The following is a 13906-nucleotide window of genomic DNA, read 5'->3' as shown; positions in this document are numbered from 1 at the left end:
AGTGATGAGCAAATTTTTTCGTCAGGCCTGGATTCGCAGTGAATTTCCTTAATTTGCCAGTTATCCAGAATGCTCGGGACCAAGGGTATTCCGGATAAGGGGTCTTTCCATAATTTGGATCTCCATACCTTAAGTCTACTAAAAAAGCAACAAAACATTAATTAAACGCAGTAGGATTATTTTGCATCCGATGAGGATTATTTATATCTTAGTTGGGATCAAGTACAGGTACTGTTTTATTATTACAGAGAAAAGGGAATCATTTAACCATTAAATAAACCCAATAGGGCTGTTCTGCCCCCAATAAGGGGTAATTATATCTTAGTTGGGATCAAGTACAGGTACTGTTTTATTATTACAGAGAAAAGGGAATCATTTAACCATTAAATAAACCCAATAGGGCTGTTCTGCCCCAATAAGGGGTAATTATATCTTAGTTGGGATCAAGTACAGGTACTGTTTTATTATTACAGAGAAAAGGGAATCATTTAACCATTAAATAAACCCAATAGGGCTGTTCTGCCCCCAATAAGGGGTAATTATATCTTAGTTAGGATCAAGTACAAGGTACTGTTTTATTATTACAGAGAAAAGGGAATCATTTAACCATTAAATAAACCCAATAGGGCTGTTCTAACCCCAATAAGGGGTAATTATATCTTAGTTGGGATCAAGTACAGGTACTGTTTTATTATTACAGAGAAAAGGGAATCATTTAACCATTAAATAAACCCAATAGGGCTGTTCTGCCCCAATAAGGGGTAATTATATCTTAGTTGGGATCAAGTACAGGTACTGTTTTATTATTACAGAGAAAAGGGAATCATTTAACCATTAAATAAACCCAATAGGGCTGTTCTGCCCCCAATAAGGGGTAATTATATCTTAGTTGGGATCAAGTACAGGTACTGTTTTATTATTACAGAGAAAAAGGAAATCTGTTTTAAAATTCTCAATTATTTGATTATAATGGAGTCTACGGGAGATAGGAGCTTTCCGGATAAGACATCCTATACCTGTATTAGCAAAAAAAATAAAACAAAAAAAAAACTACATTTCTCAAGCCTAGTATCTGACATCAGTACAATGAAACTGCTTGTTTGCCATGTTCTCAGTTTGTACCCTACTTTGTATTTTCTGTACCCCCATTTTTGCATAAAGAAAAATAAAACATGTCATCATAAAAATAGAAATAATTGAAATAGCTAAATTCAATTAGAAATGGCCTGTTTGCTTTTCCAGTCATTTATAGAAAATGGCCATAAAATGTCTGCAAATACACTATTAAAGTAAGAAAGTAAAATGAGAGATAAAAAAAACAAAACAAAACAATTGCCACTTATTTTCATATTTTCAAAGATTTTCAAATGCTGCTGTTTAATTTGCCATTTGGTCAAATATTGCTAAATAAATGATAAAAAAATGATAAAAGATTTACAAGATGAATCCAAGGAATAAACAGTCTAGTTATAAAGATGCAAACATTGTTTGTTCTGTCATGAGGGGCAGCACCTGTGTGTTCCTAGGAGTCAGCAGAGCAAAAGGTGTTCTGGGAAAGTTGGAACATAATGGACTGAGGGCTTTTTCAAGGCTTAGGAAGAATAATTCCTGAAAAGGAAATGTTCTTGTGAATGAAAATAAATATAACAATATAAAGAGGTCAATGCATCCTTTGGGGTTGAGAAGTGTGGAAGACAGGTGGTACAGCTTAAAGAACAATAATTTACCGATGGAGAAATAATAATCAGTATAAATCAATAATATCAACCACATCAAATATATGTTTGCAAAAATTCATGTTCTTATCCTGAGTATTATGAAGAGAGAAACCTATATTGGGATTAGACAAAGGTTTTTAGCGCTTGGGTAAATGATTTTATCTCTGCCACCCATCCAAAACAATCAGGAGTTAGAAATGACTTTTCTCTGTGCATAATGGACCTTGAATCTCTGCATTCCCCTGAAAGCTGGAAAGGAAACTGCGCATCTAAAACAGCTGGAGCCGATCTTTGTTTAGTTTTAATTTTGTAAAATCTCAAACTACAATAGTTCATAGTGAGAAGGGTTACTGAGTATTCTGTTATGTACCGCTGGCACCCAAGCAGGATCCGTTACAATAGGGGAGTTGTTTAGCAACATTTGTAATTTTTTTTTTTCTCGATGTGAGATTTTTGCTTAAAATTTGAGTTATGGTTTAAACAACTGCAAATTTAAATGTTTAATAAGTGAAACAAGTGAAAAAGTCATGTAGAAGTCAATGGAAGCTGTCCATGGCTAAATTTAAATAACTGACAATTCGAGGTTTCGGAGTTTTTTAAAAAAAAATTTGAGATTTGCCACCCATTAAAAATTATGCAAAAATAAGGTCTTTAAGTTTTTTTTTTAATGGTTTTATTCTGTCATGCTTTTTTTTATTTGTGTCTTTAATAAATAAGGTAATATTTGTGTTTTAAAATATTTTGACACAAATATGAATTTTGATAAATTGGCCACTTAGGGGCACATTCATCAAAGTACGAGTTTGAATCCCGAAATGGGTAAAATTTTGATTATATATGATAATTTCTGATGATTGCAAATATCACCAAAATGCTTATGAAAAAATCATATTAGTCCCGATAATGTGGTATTGGCGATCTGAAAGTCACCAAATTTTTGTATCCGAACATTTGTAAAAAGCAGAAAAACCTTTCTGACTTTGAATCTTCTGTGCATGACTTTGGAAGCCTCCCATGGGACTCAATGGCACTCAAATGTAGCTCCAACCCGGACCAAGGAAAGTCTCCCATAGGGCTCAATGGCACTCTGCAGCTCCAACCCGGCCCAAGGAAAGTCTCCCATAGGGCTCAATGGCACTCTGCAGCTCCAACCCGGCCCAAGGAAAGTCTCCCATAGGGCTCAATGGCACTCTGCAGCTCCAACCCGGCCCAAGGAAAGTCTCCCATAGGGCTCAATGGTACTCTGCAGCTCCAACCCGGCCCAAGGAAAGTCTCCCATAGGGCTCAATGGCACTCTGCAGCTCCAACCCGGCCCAAGGAAAGTCTCCCATAGGGCTCAATGGCACTCTGCAGCTCCAACCCGGCCCAAGGAAAGTCTCCCATAGGGCTCAATGGTACTCTGCAGCTCCAACCCGGCCCAAGAAAAGTCTCCCATAGGGCTCAATGGCACTCTGCAGCTCCAACCCGGCCCAAGGAAAGTCTCCCATAGGGCTCAATGGCACTCTGCAGCTCCAACCCGGCCCAAGGAAAGTCTCCCATAGGGCTCAATGGCACTCTGCAGCTCCAACCCGGCCCAAGGAAAGTCTCCCATAGGGCTCAATGGCACTCTGCAGCTCCAACCCGGCCCAAGGAAAGTCTCCAATAGGGCTCAATGGCACTCTGCAGCTCCAACCCGGCCCAAGGAAAGTCTCCCATAGGGCTCAATGGCACTCTGCAGCTCCAACCCGGCCCAAGGAAAGTCTCCCATAGGGCTCAATGGCCCTCTGCAGCTCCAACCCGGCCCAAGGAAAGTCTCCCATAGGGCTCAATGGCACTCTGCAGCTCCAACCCGGCCCAAGGAAAGTCTCCCATAGGGCTCAATGGCACTCTGCAGCTCCAACCCGGCCCAAGGAAAGTCTCCCATAGGGCTCAATGGCACTCTGCAGCTCCAACCCGGCCCAAGGAAAGTCTCCCATAGGGCTCAATGGCACTCTGCAGCTCCAACTCGGCCCAAGGAAAGTCTCCCATAGGGCTCAATGGCACTCTGCAGCTCCAACCCGGCCCAAGGAAAGTCTCCCATAGGGCTCAATGGCACTCGGCAGCTCCAACCCGGCCCAAGGAAAGTCTCCCATAGGACTCAAAGGCACTCTGCAGCTCCAACCCGGCCCAAGGAAAGCCTCCCATAGGGCTCAATGGCACTCTGCAGCTCCAACCTGGCCCAAGGAAAGCCTCCCATAGGGCTCAATGGCACTCTGCAGCTCCAACCTGGCCCAAGGAAAGTCTCCCATAGGGCTCAATGGCACTCTGCAGCTCCAACCCGGCCCAAGGAAAGTCTCCCATAGGGCTCAATGGCACTGTGCAGCTCCAACCCGGCCCAAGGAAAGTCTCCCATAGGGCTCAATGGCACTCTGCAGCTCCAACCTGGCCCAAGGAAAGTCTCCCATAGGGCTCAATGGCACTCTGCAGCTCCAACCCGGCCCAAGGAAAGTCTCCCATAGGGCTCAATGGCACTCTGCAGCTCCAACCCGGCCCAAGGAAAGTCTCCCATAGGGCTTAATGGCACTCTGCTGCTCCAACCTGGCCCAAGGAAAGTCACGATACCAAAGCTTGAATGAATCTGAAACGTTCGGACTCGGCGCGACAATACAATTTTGTCACACACACTTTGTCGCAAAGTACAAAAAAGCTGTGCAAATATACGAAAAGGTCGCAGTACGAACAAATACAAATTTTTGGTATTTCGGACCTGATGTACTTTGATAAATCAGCCCCATAGTGTTACTAAAACTGTTTACTAGTGATGAGCGAATCTGTCCTGTTTCACTTCGCCAAAAAATTAACAAAACAACGAATTTGACACAACCACGACTTCTTTTGACTCCCAATGAATTTTTCTGCAGCAAATTTTCACCGAAGTTTCTTGAAACAATTCGCCAATGGTGAAATGTGAAAATTTGCTGTAAATCCATGCCCGATGAAAAAATTTGCTCATCACTACTGTTTACAATGCACAGATTACGCATGACTGAAATCCAAAAGAACAGGAGTAGAATCTATCAACATTATTAAACCAAGTGCACTTGTTTATTTAATTGGAGACCTACTGAAGGAACTGTCAATGGCTGATTCTTTAGCTTTGCTTTACCCATTTCACACAGTAGTTTAAATAAGTTTGCCCAGCTATAGATGTTATTTTTGAACCCAGCTATGTATGATTTTGTACCGATGCCAGTGTCTGTGCTCACTGCACAACAATAAGAAAAGAGACAAATGAATGGATAAGAGAAGTTGTGTTCAAGAGTTGCACAATTTAACTAGCCTTGTTATATTAGTGTAACGGATCCGACACTGGTAAATGGAAACAATTATACATTATACATAATATTAGCACATGAGGTAAGAGAAAGATAGAATACTATTTCCAGGGGCTCTTCAGTACTACCCCCATCATTCTCAGACATCCATAGTTACATAGTTAAGTTGGGTTAAAAAAAGACCAAAGTCCATCAAGTTCAATCCTTCCAAGTAAACCCAGCACACACACAAACCCATACTGACCCATCTATACACTCACATACAGACCCATACTGACCTATCTATACACTCACATACAGACCCATACTGACCTATCTATCCACTCACATACAGACCCATACTGACCCATCTATACACTCACATACAGACCCATACTGACCCATCTATCCACTCACATACAGACCCATACTGACCTATCTATACACTCACATACAGACCCATACTGACCTATCTATCCACTCCCATACAGACCCATACTGACCTATCTATCCACTCACATACAGACCCATACTGACCCATCTATACACTCACATACAGACCCATACTGACCTATCTATACACTCACATACAGACCCATACTGACCTATCTAACCACTCACATACAGACCCATACTGACCTATCTATACACTCACATACAGACCCATACTGACCTATCTATCCACTCCCATACAGACCCATACTGACCTATCTATCCACTCACATACAGACCCATACTGACCCATCTATACACTCACATACAGACCCATACTGACCCATCTATCCACTCACATACAGACCCATACTGACCCATCTATACACTCACATACAGACCCATACTGACCTATCTATCCACTCACATACAGACCCATACTGACCTATCTATCCACTCACATACAGACCCACACTGACCCATCTATACACTCACATACAGACCCATACTGACCCATCTATCCACTCACATACAGACCCATACTGACCCATCTATACACTCACATACAGACCCATACTGACCTATCTATACACTCACATACAGACCCATACTGACCTATCTATCCACTCACATACAGACCCATACTGACCTATCTATCCACTCACATACAGACCCACACTGACCCATCTATACACTCACATACAGACCCATACTGACCCATCTATCCACTCACATACAGACCCATACTGACCCATCTATACACTCACATACAGACCCATACTGACCTATCTATACACTCACATACAGACCCATACTGACCTATCTATCCACTCACATACAGACCCACACTGACCTATCTATCCACTCACATACAGACCCATACTGACCTATCCACTCACATACAGACCCATACTGACCTATCTATCCACTCACATACACACCCACACTGACCTATCTATACACTCACATACAGACCCATACTGACCTATCTATACACTCACATACAGACCCATACTGACCTATCTATACACTCACATACAGACCCATACTGACCTATCTATCCACTCACATACAGACCCATACTGACCTATCTATACACTCACATACAGACCCATACTGACCTATCTATACACTCACATACAGACCCACACTGACCTATCTATCCACTCACATACAGACCCATACTGACCTATCTATCCACTCACATACACACCCACACTGACCTATCTATACACTCACATACAGACCCATACTGACCTATCTATACACTCACATACAGACCCATACTGACCTATCTATACACTCACATACAGACCCATACTGACCTATCTATCCACTCACATAGAGACCCATACTGACCTATCTATACACTCACATACAGACCCATACTGACCTATCTATACACTCACATACAGACCCACACTGACCTATCTATACACTCACATAGAGACCCATACTGAACCTATCTATACACTCACATACAGACTCATACTGACCAATCTATATTAGATATTAGTATCACAATAGCCTTGGATACTATGTAAGAACTCATCCAGGCCTCTCTTATAGGCATTAACAAAATCTGCCATCACAGCATCACTAGGAAGGGCATTCCCCATCCTCACTGCCCGCAGCTTCAAAAACCCCCCTACGCTGCTTCAAATGAAAGTTTCTCTAATCTAAAGGGGGGGGGGGGGCCTCTGGTGCACTGATTGTTTTTTATGGGAGAGAGAACACCCCAATCTGTCTAATGTACTTATGGGAAAAAGAACATCCCCTATCCCTCTAATGATCCCTTGAAAGCACCCTTTTCCCAGAGAAAACAACCCCAACCTTCTCAGTCTAACCTCATAGTTTAACTCTTCCATCCCCTTTATGAGTTTAGTTGCACATCTTTGTACTCTCTTCCATGCAACAATGAAACTAAGTGCTGCAGGCTTAAGAAAGCCCCAGACTGTTTGTCAGCAGCCCAAAAAGCATTCTAAAAAGCAATAAAAACACTGGACATAAAACAGATGTCTGTTCCACTTGCCCAAAAAACCTGACTGCTATCTGCCTCTCAGTTCCCTAGAGTTCTGTCCTTGTTCTTGTTCAACATTTATTACATACTGCATAGACATCTAAAAAATACGTTTAATACAGCTGTGGGGATATTTTATAACATCACTATGATTCTCCTCAATGTTTGTACTAAAACATCATCATAATTTATTTGTATATCGCATATAAAAATGACATACCATCAATAACTGTACGGTGTTATGGCATACGTAATGGCTTTCTATGTAATTTTAAATAAACATTGACCCAGATTCAATTCCATGACAAAAAGTTTATGGTTTATAACATGAACAGTTATTGGAGAGATTTAATTTAACAAGAGAAAATTTTCTCCTAATTTAGGTCCAGTTTTTTCCCCATAGGCGTCAGTAATTTTGATATGATCTAAATAAATTTATGATCTAGCCCATTGTGCCAAAACTCTTCTACACTAGCAAACTGTAGACTTAGGCAAAAGTAATCAGAAATGATTTGATGGCATTACCTGTTATGATGATATTGATATTTTATATAGACCAAAGGTGTCCATATAAATGCAATGCTAAGGGGCAGATTAATCAGCATTCAAATCTGAGCTTTTACCGCAACTCAGGTGTATTTTTTGCGTCAAAAATCTCAAATTCGAGTTTGAGTCTCCAAAACTGAAATGTTTAAAATTTAGGCCCAGATTCAATTAGCCACTTGGCCTCTAATGAGAAAAACTTACCACACTGATTTTCCACATGAAAGTCCATTGAAGTCTATGGGGAAAACTTTTTCCTCAAATTGAAAGCCATAAAATGTCTCATTGATTTGAATCTAGCTCTTATAATGCAAAAAAAAACCCAAAACCAAGAAGAATTTAAAAAAACTGCCATCTAAAAGCTGGTAACTTCATGTTGAAGTCAACGGGAGTTTAGAATGCAAGCCATTTTTTAATTCTAGTTTTTAAGAATTGTAACACTTGTTTGGCTAGGATATGGCAAACCCAGGCTAGTATGTGGTATAGAGCATGTGTTACATGCGACCTTAATACACAGGAGTGGGCCTCCGCTATATGGGAGGTATTAATGGAGCTGAGGGTGTAGTTGAACTACAACTAGGTAGAGCTTGTGTGGTGCAGATGGAATAATGGACGCCAGGAAGGTTCTTGCTCATGAACTATAGTACAATTTATTGGACAAAGGCACAACTGAATAGTGCAGCAGGGTATACTCACAGACACAGCAGTGTATGATGTCACAGATAGTACAGCAGATGTGACACTTTAGGCACAGAATAACCCACTTGGAGGATGCACAGAGGATTAGTTGACACCTGAGATATAGACCTTTCAGAAGGGAGTGTTCCGGCCGACTGTGGTCCAGGGGAGAGCTCCTAACACTGGTACCTGGCGTCTAATAAAACCGGTCCCTAAAGAACGACTACAGAGCCGGGGTGGACTAAACCCTTTGTTACAACTCCTGGTTGGGGCTATTGACTGCCCTTGCTAAATACGCTGACTACTCTCACCACTTCTAGAGGGTGCTATTAATGAATCTGTCTGTGCTGGCTAATTCTCATTCACGGGGCCCTGTCCCCGACTTATAAACTGGCAGTTCTCTTTACTGAGACCGTGTGTCTCAGGCCCGATGACATGCAGCCTGAGAGAACAGCAGCCAAAGAGGAAGACACTTCCTGGTGCAAGACACTATATAGTCTGCACAAGGGGAGTGGTCAACCTGGCTAAACCTATAGGAGGTAGCCTAACTCTGTAATCTGAGTGTAGAGGGCTCTGCCCTATTACAACACAGATAACATAAAGATAAGGGATAACACCATAGGGAGCTTAACCCTATGGGTCCCTACAGAATAATTTGAAATTTGCCAGAATCATCGAAAATGAAGGGTACAAAGTGGTTTCACTGTGTTCCAGTTGTTTTTTTTTTCACATTTTGAGGCGAAAAGTTTTTAAGTTTCATGTTTTTTTTTTCTTAAATATGCACATATTCGAGATTTCCAGATCTGTCAAGTTTTCTAAAAAACTTGAACATTCAAATTTTGATAAATCTAAGGGCAGATTCATTAAAGTACGAGTTTGAATCCCGAGATGGGTAAAATTCGGATTAGATAGGATAATTTCTGATGATCGAAAATGTCATAAACATGCTTACAAAAAAAATCGTAATAGTCACGATAATATCGTATTGGCGATCCGAAAGTCACAACATTTTTGTATCCGACCGATCGCAAACGGCGGGAAAAGCTTTCCAACTTTGATCCTTCTGTGCATGATTTTGGAAGCCTCCCATAGGACTCATTGGCACTCTGCAGCTCCAACCTGGCCCAAGGAAAGTCTCCCATAGGGCTCAATGGCACTCTGCAGCTCCAACCCGGCCCAAGGAAAGTCTCCCATAGGGCTCAATGGCACTCTGCAGCTCCAACCTGGCCCAAGGAAAGCCTCCCATAGGACTCAATGGCACTCTGCAGCTCCAACCCGGCCCAAGGAAAGTCTCCCATAGGGCTCAATGGCACTCTGCAGCTCCAACCCGGCCCAATGAAAGTCTCCCATAGGGCTCAATGGCACTCTGCAGCTCCAACCCGGCCCAAGGAAAGCCTCCCATAGGGCTCAATGGCACTCTGCAGCCCCAACCCGGCCAAAGGAAAGTCTCCCATAGGGCTCAATGGCACTCTGCAGCTCCAACCCGGCCCAAGGAAAGCCTCCCATAGGGCTCAATGGCACTCTGCAGCTCCAACCCGGCCCAAGGAAAGCCTCCCATAGGGCTCAACGGCACTCTGCAGCTCCAACCCGGCCCAAGGAAAGTCTCCCATAGGGCTCAATGACACTCTGCAGCTCCAACCCGGCCCAAGGAAAGTCTCCCATAGGGCTCAACGGCACTCTGCAGCTCCAACCCGGCCCAAGGAAAGTCTCCCATAGGGCTCAATGACACTCTGCAGCTCCAACCCGGCCCAAGGAAAGTCTCCCATAGGGCTCAATGGCACTCTGCAGCTCCAACCTGGCCCAAGGAAAGTCTCCCATAGGGCTCAATGGCACTCTGCAGCTCCAACCTGGCCCAAGGAAAGCCTCCCATAGGGCTCAATGGCACTCTGCAGCTCCAACCCGGCCCAAGGAAAGTCACAATAATGAAGCTTTAATGAATCCAAAACTTTTGTACTCGGCGCAACAAATATGATTTTTTTGCGTAAATTGTTGCACAGTACGAAACAATCGTACTTTGATAAATGTGGCCCTAAATGTCTAAATGAGTATTGTTATGGAAAATTCACATACCAAAAGTAACTTAATGTAAAAAGGTAAGGTTTATTTTACATGTACGTGGGTCAAACCAACAGAACAAAGACAGCACTGGATTTTTATAGACTATTTGTGACATGGTAGCTTGCAATATAAAAAACTTATGCGCATAGGTGTTACAATCAGTTTACCAGTGTAAGGGCATAGAGATATCTCTTCACAAAAACAAGGAACTGCTTACAGCCAAACAGGTTGCTCTGTTTTCAAGGCCAGGGTAGTAGTAACCAAGGCTGGCTCGAGAACAGAGGGCCTGTGGGCGAATCTGCACACACAGAATGTATTCCTTATCAGTAGCAAACAAGGTAATTATGTTATATGTTACAGGTATATTTTTTAGTTTTTGCAATTTACAAAATACCAGCACTTTTAAGTGGCATTTCCAAAAGGCAAACAGTCCATTTATTATAAAACCCTCTCCCATATCAGTTTGTGCAGAAACTTGGCACGTACATAGCGCAGTCTGGAATCCAAAATCAACTAATCAGATCTTTGAATTAAACCAATAGCTTTACTATTAATTGCATAGTATCTATCTATCTATCTATCTATCTATCTATCTATCTATCTATCATCTATCTATCTATCTATCTATCATCTATCTATTGATCAATCTTTCTATCATCTTTATCTATCTATCTATATCTATCATCATCAGTAAATCTACTTATGTAATAAAATGTCAACAAACCACAGACACCTGTGATAAGACAAACTTTTAAACCAATAGCTTTACTATAAATTGCATATTATCTATCTATCTATCTATCTTTCTATCTTATCATCTATCTATTGATCAATCTTTCTATCATCTTTATCTATCTATATCTATCATCATCAGTAAATCTACTTATGTAATAAAATGTCAACAAACCACAAGCAGACACCTGTGATGAGACAAACTTTTAAGCCAATAGCTTTACTATAAATTGCATATTATCTATCTATTTATCTATCTATCGATCTATCTATCTATCATATGTATCATCACCACCATCATCATCATCATCATATCTATCTATCTATCTATCTATCTATCTATCTATCTATCTATCTATCTATCTATCTATCTATCTATCTATCATCTATCAATCATATCTATCATCATCTTTATCTATCTATCTATCTATCTATCATCTATCTATCATCATCTTTATCTATCTATCTATCTATGAATCTATCCAGTAAGTATTCTATACATCTAACCCCCCTTGTTAGTAATGTGGGCACAGTTTGTTAACTCGTCATTGTGGTGACTGCGCTGACTGAATGCTGAAATGAAATAGCCATTACATGCAGCATAGACTTTGATAAGTACCTTATGAGGCGACAAGCAGAAGCAGCGCTAGATGTATCATGGTTCGTTAGGACAACAACCTCTTTATACTGCGGCATGTAATTGTATGCATGGAGCACAGCGCCCTATTTTGCTTGGAAGCATTATGGACACTGGCCTGAAATTACACTTTAATTGTGTTTACATTTAGCAGTCATTTAGCATTGTACCTGCTGCAGGAAGGACGCCAAGATAACATCACTTAGATTTACTTCATTACTCAGATCCCAGTGTTCCATTCTCAGGCCACATTTCACCAGCAAGATGAAAGGAAATTTTCTCTGTGCTGACTATGGCAATCAAATGCTCTCATTCAGCCTATTCTTCCTCTGTCATAGTCTCCCCCCCACCACCCTTGAAATTATAGATCTATTGACCAAAAGTAAGGTTAGAGGATCATCTGCAAGTACTAATCTGTTTCATGGCAGAAAGAGATTTGTTTTATAGTATACATGTTGCTACTTATTACAGGAATCTACAATAAATATGAAACATATTCTAAATATATATCTTGCTGTGATTTATATTTATTGTTAGCACAATTCTGGCAGGCTATCAAGCAGTCAATGGAAGCCCTACAGCGATGCAAGGCAAACACAGATGAACTCTTGAAAGATGTGGTATTAGACCCTAGCTATTGTTATATATTACTGAAATAGAGGAAAATCTAGCAGCTGGGAGTATGCATGTCCTTATAAGTTCCCATATATTGAATTTACAGCAGCCATAGAACTTTCAGGGTAAAAACACTCAGAGCTAGTAGTAGCTGCTACTTTTTCATGGCTACTAAATTTCAGAAAATACCCTGCCATAGACAATACTGAGAATTGCCTCTGCTAAAACACATGTAGAGACAATTATCAGTAAATGATCAGCATTGTCTATTTTAGTAGCCACGACAAGTAGCTGCTACTAGTAGCTCCATGTGTCTTCACCCTAAGGGCTCTGGCACACGGGGAGATGGCAGACGCGGCGGCGCGATTTCGCGCAAATTGCCGAAAAAGACTCGCAAGTCTTTTTCGGCGATTTCCTGAAATCGCGCCGCCGCGTCTGCCATCCCGCCGGCGACTTACATGTTCGCCGGTGGGATGGCAGGGGTAGGCAACTCGGGGAGATTAGTCGCCCGCGAACAGGGAGTTTTGCCGCGGGTGACTAATCTCCCCGTGTGCCAGAGCCCTAAGGCAACCTTAAGGGCCGTGGTAGATGGGGAGATTAGTCGCCCGCGACAAATCTCCCTGGTTGCGGGCGACTAATCTCCCTGATATGTCGTCCCACCGGCTTGAATGTAAATCGCCGGTGGGATGGCATATGCGGCTGCCTTGAGAGGAATCTTCTGCGATTTCGGGAAATCGCAGCGCCGCATATGCCATCCCACGGGCCATTCACATTCAAGGGATTGTTCACCTTCAATTTCCAAATCTTACTAAATCACCAACAATGCTCTTAGCATGTTAGAAAATCCATTTCCACAAAAACGTAAAAAGGCCTCTATAAAAGCCACTTTTTATACCTGTTAAATCAGTCCTTCTTCTGTCTCTCTGATCAGTTTTCTGAAGGGATGGGAGTGGCCTATTTTGAACCAGAGAATGTATGTATGTATGTTTATCTTTAGTTAGAAAGCATGTAAGTATAAAGCTACTTATGTACACAGCACTGTACAGTAGAGTAGATTAATACAAACAGGGTTATTAGGATAATAGATAAATACAAAGTATAACAAGAAATACAAATAAATACAAGATACAGTTGCAATAAGTCAAAGACACAAGAGGATGGAGGTCCCTGCCCCGTAGAGCTTACAATCTGAAGAAGTTCC

This window comes from Xenopus tropicalis, chromosome 2, assembly GCF_000004195.4.
Source record: "Xenopus tropicalis strain Nigerian chromosome 2, UCB_Xtro_10.0, whole genome shotgun sequence".
NCBI lineage: Eukaryota > Metazoa > Chordata > Amphibia > Anura > Pipidae > Xenopus > Xenopus tropicalis.
This window is presented reverse-complemented; position numbering follows the sequence as displayed.